The sequence below is a fragment of the Macaca mulatta genome, chromosome 3 (genome assembly GCF_049350105.2).
Source record: "Macaca mulatta isolate MMU2019108-1 chromosome 3, T2T-MMU8v2.0, whole genome shotgun sequence".
NCBI classification, from domain to species: Eukaryota; Metazoa; Chordata; class Mammalia; order Primates; family Cercopithecidae; genus Macaca; species Macaca mulatta.
In genome coordinates, this window is record NC_133408.1 from 145,923,267 (window position 1) to 145,935,479 (window position 12,213).

Sequence of the window (12,213 nt, forward strand, 5' to 3'; positions counted from 1 at the left end):
CCAGCATTATTAGCTTCTTGTCTAGTCTTTTGAGTAAATATGAACAATTAAATCTCAAATATCTTCTTAACTCGAATGGGGCTGTTACTAACGTCATTTGTTTTGTGTGGGGTTGACAGTGTAAGGACTTGGCCTTGTCTTTTCTTTTATGGTTTTCTGTTTTGATCTCCCATATTTCAGATTTGTAAAACTAGCTCCGAGCAGCCAGTGGTCCATTCCCATTGTGCTCTCTGTCCCTCTGTCCTCAAGGGCAGAGTGAGCAATGTCACTAAGTCTTTTCATGAAGCCACAATAAAGCAAATATTACTATACTGGGGAAGGCCTTTTGAGTTATTTTCCATCCCTCTCTCAACTTTTATTAATCTTCAGAGTCACTCTGGCAAAAGGTTTCTCTGGCTTCACATTCAGAGATGAAAATCTAAGCTTGTCCCTCATTCAAGTTAGTGGGATCTGTGTCTTTACTGTTTTCCTCGCTTCTCTGTAATCTGAAAGAATGTTGTTTTTCCAAAAGTCCATTACCAGACAATGATTCAGGGCTCCTAAACTGTTTTAATAAAGAAAATTTTCTATTTGTCATTTCTCCCACACTTTGTCCGTGAGTGGGTGTGAGGGCAGCCTGGACTTGGAAAAGCATTTTAATATGGACTTGTTGAGTGGATTCCATTATTTTGTGTGCCTAGAATTCAACCATTTCCTTTTCTGTGTATTCCCTCCTCCTTCTAGAACTGTCCTTTCTTTTTCTCCACATGCTTAATTTGGGAGCTGCTAGGTAAGTTCAAACATAGGTTAGACCCTGGCCACGATTTGTTGGTACAGGAGTGAACAGTGGATCTAAAATGGGTCAATTGTTCCCTTCCCAGGGAATCTGTACTTTGGTTTGAGACTCAAGTCAGGCTCTTTGCAGATGTCTGAACCTAGCAGTAATGTAAAATTCAGGAGCTTTGGGCTACTGAATGCTCCTATGTTTGCTGTTACAAGGGTAGAAGAAATAGAGACAGAAAAAAGGATGTAAGAAGAGATTGAAGGCTGCTGACAGTGTTCCAGGCCCTGGATCTGGCCATCACTGCCCTTGCCTTCCATGAGACATCTCAATCTTTGGAGTCAGCTACTTCAGATTGGTTTTCTGTTACTTGCAAGCCAGAGCGTACCAAACACAGAGGCATGCCAGCAACAGCAGCCCTGAGCTCTCCTGGGTGAGGTTTCGAAATTTCACTGACAAGATTCCCTGCAACGTTTTCTCCCTTCTGCCAGTTAGAGTTTGGACTCAGATCATGTTTCTAATTGAAAATATCTAACTGAAATTAAATGTTTCTGGAATTTTTTTCTCATAAACCTTGAATTACAGTAGACTGTCATTGATACTTTTCTAGTGACTGGGAAAATGTTTGCAATTTTCAGGTTGTGTTAGTTTTCTCTAAGCACGTCCCCTTTCTCCTATTCAAACAAACCCTCCGAAGTATTCAGAGAACAGTTACTGAGTCTTTGGACTCTTATATGTGCAAACACCTAAACCCAGAAGAGAGATTACGCGAAGTGCTTCTGAGGAAAGCATAGCAAAATTAAAGCAGAAATCCTACCCCCGTCCCAGGGATCTAGGAGCAGAAAAAACTTTATTTACCAAGCATAGCCCTGGGGAGGCAAAACCCCAGGAAAAAAAGAAATGTCTGAGGAGACAGGCTGCTGTAGACAGTTTTGATGAGATTTGCATACTCCAGAGAGGCAAGGAAGCAGCAGAAAGACGCCCATGCCCACATGCATGTCAGCGAAGTAGGACAGAGAAAGGCTGGACTTAAAGGGGCTATGAAGACAGAAAATCTCAGCCTTGACCTGCAAGGGTCATGCTCAAGGACTGTAACTATAGAAATCCCAGTGAACACTCATGGAGACAGAGAACTGAAGGACAAGAGGCCACCACCTCCAAACCCACCATTCAATGTCTTAGCTCCCTTGGAGTCTCCTGGAAACTGAGACAAACCTTTGGCAAAAGAGACCCTAAATTGACGGAGAGTAAGTTTCCACTACCCTAGCAGACTGTAAGACCGAAAGAGAAATTAAGTGAAATGATAAAAAATAATGCCATATTGGTCGAGAGCAAGATGGCCGAATAGGAACAGCTCCAGCCTCCAGCTTCCAGCGCAAGTGACGCAGAAGACGGCTGATTTCTGCACTTTCAACTGAGGTACCAGGTTCATCTCACTGGGGAGTGCAGCCCAACCAGTGAGAGCTGAAGCAGGGCGAGGCATCGCCTCACCTGGGAAGTGCAAGGGGGAAGGGAATCCCTTTTCCTAGCCAAGGGAAACTGAGACACACAACAACTGGAAAATCGGGTAACTCCCACCCTAATACTGTGCTTTACCAAGGGTCTTAGCAAAGAGCACACCAGGAGATTATATCCCACACCTGGCCTGGAGGGTGCCACGCCCACGGAGTCTCCCTCATTGCTAGCACAGCAGTCTGAGCTCTAACTGCAAGGTGGCAGCCAGGCTGGGGGAGGGGCGCTGCCATTGCTGAGGCTTAAGTAGGTAAAAAAAACCCGGGGAAGCTTGAACTCGGTGGAGCACACCACAGCTCAAGGAGGCCTGCCTGTCTCTGTAGACTCCACCTCTGGGGACAGGGCATAGTTAACAAAAAGCAGCAGAAACCTCTGCAGATGTTCATGACCCTACCTGATAGCTTTGAAGAGAGCAGTGGATCTCCCAGCACAGAGGTTGAGATCTGAGAATGGACAGACTGCCTGCTCAAGTGGGTCCCTGACCCCTGAGTAGCCTAACTGGGAGATATCCCCCACTAGGTGCAGACTGACACCTCACACCTCACATGGCAGGGTACACCCCTGAGACGAAGCTTCCAGAGCAAGAATCAGACAGTAGCACTCGCTGTTCAGCAATATTCTATCTTCTGCAGCCTCTGCTGCTGATACCCAGGCAAACAGGGTCTGGAGTGGACCTCAAGCAATCTCCAACAGACCTACAGCTGAAGGTCCTGACTGTTAGAAGGTAAACTAACAAACAGAAAGGACATCCACACCAAAACCCCATCAGTATGTCACCAGCATCAAAGACCAAATGCAGATAAAACCACAAAGATGAGGAAAAAGCAGGGCAGAAAAGCTGGAAATTCAAAAAATCAGATGCATCTCCCCCTCCAAAGGAATGCAGCTCATTGCCAGCAACAGATCAAAGCTGGACGGAGAATGACTTTGACGAGTTGAGAGGAGAAGGCTTCAGTCGATCAAACTTCTCAGAGCTAAAGGAGGAACTACGTACCCAGCACAAAGAAACTAAAAATCTTGAAAAAACTAAAAATCTTGAAAAAAGCATGGAAGAATGGATAATTAGAATAATCAATGCAGAGAAGGCCATAAACGAACGGACAGAGATAAAAACCATGACATGAGAAATACGTGACAAATTCACAAGCTTCAGTAAACAACTCGATCAACTAGAAGAAAGAGCATCAATGATTGAAGATCAAATGAATAAAATGAAGCGAGAAGAGAAAAAAAGGAAAAAGAAATGAACAAAGCCTCCAAGAAATATGGGATTATGTGAAAAGACCAAATCTACGTCTGATTGGTGTGTCTGAAAGTGAGGGGGAAAATGGAACCAAGTTGGAAAACACACTTCAGGATATCATCCAGGAGAACTTCCCCAACCTAGTAAGGAAGGCCAACATTCAAATTCAGGAAATACAGAGAATGCCACAAAGATACTCCTCGAGAAGAGCAACTCCAAGACACATAATTGTCAGATTCACCAAAGTTGAAATGAAGGAAAAAATGTTAAGGGCAGCCAGAGAGAAAGGTCGGGTTACCCACAAAGGGAAGCCCATCAGACTAACAGCAGATCTCTCAGCAGAAACTCTCCAAGCCAGAAGAGAGTGGGGACCAATACTCAACATTCTTAAAGAAAAGAATTTTCAACCCAGAATTTCATATCCAGCCAAACTAAGTTTCATCAGTAAAGGATAAATAAAATCCTTTACAGACAAGCAAATGCTTAGAGATTTTGTCACCACCAGGCCTGCCGTACAAGAGATCCTGAAGGAAGCACTAAACATGGAAAGGAACAACCGATAGCAGCCATTGCAAAAACATGCCAAAATGTAAAGACCATCGATGCTAAGAAGAAACTGCATCAACTAACGAGCAAAATAACCAGCTAATATCACAATGACAGGATCAAATTCACACATACCAATATTAACCTTAAATGTAAATGGACTAAATGGTCCAATTAAAAGACACAGACTGGCAAATTGGATAAAGAGTCAAGACCCACCAGTTTGCTGTATTCAGGAGACCCATCTCACATGCAGAGACACACATAGACTCAAAATAAAGGGATGGAGGAAGATCTACCAAGCAAATGGAGAACGAAAAAAAGCAAGGATTTCAATCTTAGTCTCTGATAAAACAGACTTTAAGCCATCAAAAATCAAAAGAGACAAAGAAGACCATTACATAATGGTAAAGGGATCAATTCAACAGGAGGAGCTAACTATCCTAAATATATATGCACCCAATACAGGAGCACCCAGATTCATAAAGCAAGTCCTTAGAGACTTACTAAGAGACTTAGACTCCCATACAATAATAATGGGAGACTTCAACACCCCACTGTCAACATTAGACAGATCAACGAGACAGAAAGTTAACAAGGATATCCAGGAATTGAACTCAACTCTGCACCAAGCGGACCTAATAGACATCTACAGAACTCTCCACCCCAAATTAACAGAATATACATTCTTCTCAGCACCACATCGCACTTATTCCAAAGTTGACCACATAGTTGGAAGTAAAGCACTCCTCAGCAAATGTACAAGAACAGAAATTATAACAAACTGTCTCTCAGACTGCAGTGCAATCAAACTAGAACTCAGGACTAAGAAACTCAATCAAAACTGCTCAACTACATGGAAACTGAACAACCTGCTCCTGAATGACTACTGGATACACAAGGAAATGAAGGCAGAAATAAAGATGTTCTTTGAAACCAATGAGAACAAAGATACAACATACCAGAATCTCTGGGACACATTTAAAGCAGTGTGTAGAGGGAAATTTATAGCACTAAATGCCCACAAGAGAAAGCAAGAAAGATCTAAAATTGACACCCTAACATCACAATTAAAAGAACTAGAGAAGCAAGAGCAAACACATTCAAAAGCTAGCAAGAAGGCAAGAAATAACTAAGATCAGAGCAGAACTGAAGAAGATAGAGACACAAAAAACCATCCAAAAAATCAATGAATCCAGGAGCTGGTTTTTTGAAAAGATCAACAAAATTGATAGACTGCTAGCAAAACTAATAAAGAAGGAAAAAGAGAAGAATCAAATAGATGCAATAAAAAATGATAAAGGGGATATCACCACTGATCCCACAGAAATACAAACTACCATTAGAGAATACTATAAACACCTCTATGCAAATAAACTAGAAAACCTAGAAGAAATGGATAATTTCCTGGACACTTACACTCTCCCAAGACTAAACCAGGAAGAAGTTGAATCCCTGAATAGACCAATAGCAGGCTCTGAAATTGAGGCAATAATTAATAGCCTACCAACCAAAAAAAGTCCAGGACCAGACGAATTCACAGCCGAATTCTACCGGAGGTACAAGGAGGAGCTGATACCATTCCTTCTGAAACTATTCCAATCAATAGAAAAAGAGGGAATCCTCCCTAACTCATTTTATGAGGCCAACATCATCCTGATACCAAAGCCTGGCAGAGACACAACAAAAAAAGAGAATTTTAGACCAATATCCCTGATGAACATCGATGCAAAATTCCTCAATAAAATACTGGCAAACCAAATTCAGCAGCACATCAAAAAGCTTATCCACCATGATCAAATGGGCTTCATCCCTGGGATGCAAGGCTGGTTCAACATATGCAAATCAATAAACATAATCCAGCACATAAACAGAACCAAAGACAAAAACCACATGATTATCTCAATAGATGCAGAAAAGGCCTTTGAAAAAATTCAACAGCCCTTCATGCTAAAAACGCTAAATTAATTCGGTATTGATGGAACGTATCTCAAAATAATAAGAGCTATTTGTGGCAAACCTATAGCCAATATCATAATGAATGGGCAAAAACTGGAAGCATTCCCTTTGAAAACTCGCACAAGACAGGGATGCCTTCTCTCACCATTCCTATTCAACATAGTGTTGGAAGTTCTGGCTAGGGTAATCAGGAAGGTGAAAGAAATAAAGGGTATTCAGTTAGGAAAAGAAGAAGTCAAATTGCCCTTGTTTGCAGATGACATGATTGTATATTTAGAAAACCCCATTGTCTCAGGCCAAAATCTCCTTAAGCTGATAAGCAACCTCAGCAAAGTCTCAGGATACAAAATTAATGTGCAAAAATCACAAGCATACTTATACACCAATAACAGACAGAGAGCCAAATCATGAATGAACTCCCATTCACAATAGCTTCAAAGAGAATAAAACTTACAAGGGATGTAAAGAACCTCTTCAAGGAGAACTACAAACCACTGCTCAGTGAAATGAAAGAGGACACAAATAAATGGAAGAACATACCATGCTCATGGATAGGAAGAATCAATATCGTGAAAATGGCCATACTGCCCAAGGTAATTTATAGATTCAATGCCATTCCCATCAAGCTACCAATGACTTTCTTCACAGAATTGGAAAAAACTGCTTTAAAGTTCATACGGAACCACAAAAGAGCCTGCATTTCCAAGACAATCCTAAGTCAAAAGAACAAAGCTGGAGGCATCACGTTACCTGACTTGAAACTATACTACAAGTTTACAGTAACCAAAACAGCATGGTACTGGTACCAAAACAGAGATATAGACCAATGGAACAGAACAGAGCCATCAGAAATAATACCACACATCTACAGCTATCTGATCTTTGACAAACCTGACAAAAACAAGAAATGGGGAAAGGGTTCCCTATTTAATAAATGGTGCTGGGAAAATTGGCTAGCCATAAGTAGAAAACTGAAACTGGATCCTTTCCTTACTCCTTATACGAAAATTAATACAAGATGGATTAGAGACTTAAATGTTAGACCTAAAACCATAAAACCCTAGAAGAAAACCTAGGTAATACCATTCAGGACATAGGCATGGGCAAGGACTTCATGACTAAAACACCAAAAGCAATGGCAACAAAAGCCAAAATTGACAAATGGGATCTAATTAAACTAAAGAGCTTCTGCACAGCAAAAGAAACTATCATCAGAGTGAACAGGCAACCTACAGAATGGGAGAAAATTTTTGCAATCTACTCATCTGACAAAGGGCTAATATCCAGAACCTACAAAGAACTCAAACAAATTTACAAGAAAAAAACAAACAACCCCATCAAAAAGTGGGCAAAGGATATGAACAGACATTTCTCAAAGGAAGACATTCATACAGCCAACAGATACATGAAAAAATGCTCGTCATCACTGGCCATCAGAGAAATGCAAATGAAAACCACAAAGAGATACCATCTCACACCAGTTAGAATGGCAATCATTAAAAAGTCAGGAAACAACAGGTGCTGGAGAGGATGTGGAGAAATAGGAACACTTTTACACTGTTGGTGGGATTGTAAACTGGTTCAACCATTGTGGAGAGCAGTATGGCAATTCTTCAAGGATCTAGAACTAGAAATACCATATGACCCAACTATCCCATTACTGGGTATATACCCAAAGGATTATAAATCATGCTACTATAAAGACACATGCACCCGTATGTTTATTGCAGCACTATTCACAATAGCAAAGACTTGGGATCAACCCAAATGTCCATCAGTGACAGACTGGATTAAGAGAATGTGGCACATATACACCATGGAATACTATGCTGCCATAAGAAAGGATGAGTTCGTGTCCTTTGTAGGGACATGGATGCAGTTGGAAACCACCATTCTCAGCAAACTATGGCAAGAACAGAAAACCAAACACCACATGTTCTCACTCATAGATGGGAATTGAACAATGAGATCACTTGGACTCTGAAACGGGAACATCGCACACTGGGGCCTATTATGGGGAGTGGAGAGAGGGGAGGGATGGCATTGGGAGTTATACCTGATGTAAATGATGAGTTGATGGGTGCAGCACACCAACATGGCACAAGTATACATATGTAACAAACCTGCACGTAGTGCACATGTACCCTAGAACTTAAAGTATAATAAAACAAAAAACAAAAAAGCACAGTAGATCCTACAAATGACAGAGGAAGAAACTCACCTAGTCTGCTGCCCCCATATAGAGAGAAACAGATTAACTCAATGCCATGGATTCCTGTAAAGATCATTCTTCAAAGGTTTTTCCACTAATCAGAAGGTCAGTGATCTAGAGATATTTTGGGGACTGGCACTAGTAACATTTTCATTAATTATATCTATTCATGATTTTCAGCAGCATGGCTAAGGATGAGATAAAGATTCAAAACCAAAAAAAAAAAAAAAAGACTGAATCATGTTTAATGATTGCTAAATTTTTCAGTGTTTTAGATAATTACCATTTTTGAGTGATTAATCTCCTGCAGGAAATGAAATACCGTTTACAATACAGTCACTCTTTTCTTTTAAAATGCTAATTTGAAATAACTTCTCATTATATGTATGGCTTTAAAAAGTAAAGTGACTGAAGCACAAAAAATAGTGAAAGAGGAATAAAGACTTTTCTGAGGCAAACCAAAAAATAAAAAATAAAAAAATAAAGCCATATTTTGTGCTTGCTTGCATTTCTGGATGAAGATTCATACATTGCTTTATTGTGTAGTTAGGGCAAACAATGTGTTCCCAAACACAACAATATTTGGTTACAGTCTATAATGACAATCTAAGAAGCCGGTTTTTGTTCTGGTCATAATAACTAATAACTTTTGAGCACTTCCATCATGTCAAGCATTGTGCTAAGAACTTTATACTTATTATCATGTTGAGTATTTAAAACAACACAAAAGTGTAGAAATTCTAATTATCAGTATTTTGTGGATGAGAAATACAAGTCACTGGGATGATACAAAATTTTCCCATAACAGACATTATAAAGATTTCCATTCCATTTGTGACGATCGCTTCCTTCAAGGGACTCTTTAGATGGGATGTCTATGCCAGAATAAGAGTTCCCTTGGGATTCCAAATTAATTACACAGTATACAAAGCCAAGATATCATTAGGTATCTTTTAAAAATTGTTCATTAGCATGAAAAGACCTTTATTAAGGGACAATTTGAACCAGAAACTGCCAGGAACTTGGGTTAACAATGGCAACTTCTCCTTCAAAGAAACCCAGCCATGGTGGGGTTGTCAAGAGGTTTGTTGTTAAGAGATGATCTAGATTTAATTTCTCAAGCACACCAGCCATTACATCAGAAAGCTACAGATTTCAGAACTTGAAAGGACCACCAAAATTCAGTTCAGCAAGTGATTGCCTTAGATAAACAGATCCCCACAATCCTACGTTATTGGTGCAATCAAGGCCCTGAGTGATGAAGGGGTGTGGAAATGAATTGTTTTGCCATTTAATAAATACTTTTTCCATAGCACCACATTGTCCCTAATTTCCTGCAGAAGATAATTATTTCTATTATGGCAAATTCTTGAGAGAATTTAGATTCTATCAGATGACAAAAAACGGAGAATGAAGAACTATACTATTCCATCCTGGTATTTGGTTCAGCCAAAACACGATACCAGTGTATTAGTCAGAGTTTTCCAGAGAACCAATAGGATATCTCATCTATATCCAATCTATAGGTATCTATATTCATCCATCTCTCTCTCTTTCTCATGTAATAGAGAACTATATGTCTCAAAGGCTGGAAACTCAGGCTGGTCTCCTACATTGCAGTCCCTTTTTTGAGAAAACCTCAGACTTTACTCTTAAGACCTCTAACTGATTGGAGGCTAATCTGCTTTATTCTAAGTCTGCTGGTTTAAATGTGAATCTCATCTAAAAAAAATACCTTCATAGCAATCACTGACTCAAGAAGCTTGAAAGGCTTCTCCAGTATAGGGTTTCACCAAAGACAGGTTGCATGGAATTTTAGTAAGTATTCCACCCAAAAAGTTTCTGTGATCAATGTTTTCTTTGGCTTAAACAATGTCAAACACTTTTATTTATTAGGGAAAGCCTTTATTATGCTCAAAATGCTGGGAATTCCCCATGTGGGGGTTATGGTTTGCAGCGATCCCTGGTTTTCATACTCAATCTTTTTTGTGTGAGTCATCTCTCTGAACAAGCATTTTTGGAAGCAGACACACTGATTAAAATAAATCTCTCTATTTTGTAGCTGACAAAACCAAGGCAAAGAGAGGGGGAAGGGCTCGGCTCACAGAGAGTTGGTGGCAGTCACAGACCCAAGTTTACTGACTTAAGTGTTCTTTCCAAATGCAAAATATAAAATGTTGAGAATAAATGGAGAGGATTGGAGCCATATCTAGAGAGGTGTTTGACCCAAGGCAGGTAACTCTGGTGGGTTTTTTACCTCTCCAGGATTTCTGAATAGCTGAAGTTAGGCCTGATTCATGCAGAAATGGGAGATGGGTACCTGGTGGAAATGGAAGCCTCACTGGCTCTGTTTTGATGATGGTCATGTCTGTAGATTATCAGAAGGCAGAGTCATCTCCTTTTCTCCGAGTCAAATTTCTCTGAGTAACAGCCCATTTGCCAGCAGGGGGTGGTGCGAGAAGGGGTTGAGTGAACCAGTCTTGGGGTTTGAGACAATTGCCTCCATTTGCTATACCTTGGACATGACAATGGTAGCAATTTCCACCTAGTTGAAACAAATCATCAGAAGAAAGATTATTAATACATAAGGGCATGTCAGTCAAGAAAGCTATTTAGCATTACAATTAATCGGGAATACCTCCAGAAGATCCTTTCCAGGAGAGTAAAAAAGCCTTATTAGATTCTTTTTTCTTGGCTATCGGCTTGGGCAGATGATTTAAAAGCCAATATGCCAAAGTTATTTTGTTATATTCTCTTTCGGGAATAGACATCCCCCAGATGTGTGAATTTCTTAGATTCATTTACTTCTTTACTTTAAATCTTTCTGGGAACTCTTTGGTGATTCCATGTCATATAACTTCATATAACCTCGTTCACATTTTCTTCTATGATAGAAGCATCAAATATAAGTGCCAGTATCTAATTTATTATTACTGTTTTTCCCAGTGTTCTCAAGCAAGTGTGGAGGAGACAGGGACATAAACTAAAACCATAAAGTCATCCCAGGGGATGAGACCATTATTGTAAAGATATTCATATTTTGTCTGACAGTGGCCTGTGGTGGTTCTTCACAAACTAGCCTTGAAAATTAGGAGATAATCAACCCCTTTTTCTAATTGTTACAGACCCAATGCTCAAATCCTCTTACTTCTCCTTACATTTTCCTCTTAGAACTAAGAGGATATGCATATTTAATATCCATGACATAAAGCAGCGCTTGTTAGGGTTCTCACCACTGCACCCTACCTGGGTCAATCATGGATTCTGAAAGATGCAGCCAAATAGATGCTATCAGCATATGCACTTCCTTTAAACCTGTGGTTTTAGCTTGGGTTCCCTAACAGCAGAGCCTGCAGCAGGAATTCTAGCACAAATCATTTGTTAAGAGTGTAATATCAAGTGAATTCAGTAAGGGAATGAGGGAAGTGGCATAGCAAAGGGGAAGAAGCTAAGGAAGATGTGGTTTCAGCTGGATGATTTCAGCTGAAATTTAGGCTCAGTCTGATTTAATAGGGAGATTTGGAGCAAGACTAGTACCATGGAATTGTCAAGCATTGAGGCTAGAGGGGCTTTGTGTATCCCTATATCAGTCAGTTAATGGCTGCAGGTTGCCCTGGGGGGATAGGGTAACTTCTCATCAGTTTTGGTTGAGGGAGCTACCACAGCAGTTCTTGGAGGACACCACAGCTGGGGGATTGGTGCATTGGTTCAGTAAAGGGTATCTGGGTAGGTCACAAGGAGAGCTATAACTAGGCAGACTTACTCTGAATCCCCGCTTATGTGTTTATTCTTCTGACTTTAGCATAATTTAGCATAAAGATAACATATATTGCACTCCTTCAGCCCAGAAAACAGACCCAGCTCTTGGCATTCAGCTCCCTCCTTCACCATAACCCGCATAACCTAAACACTAACCGGAGCTCCTAATTTTAAATCCCCCCATTTACCCTCACATCTTTAAGCCTTGAACTCCCTCATCTC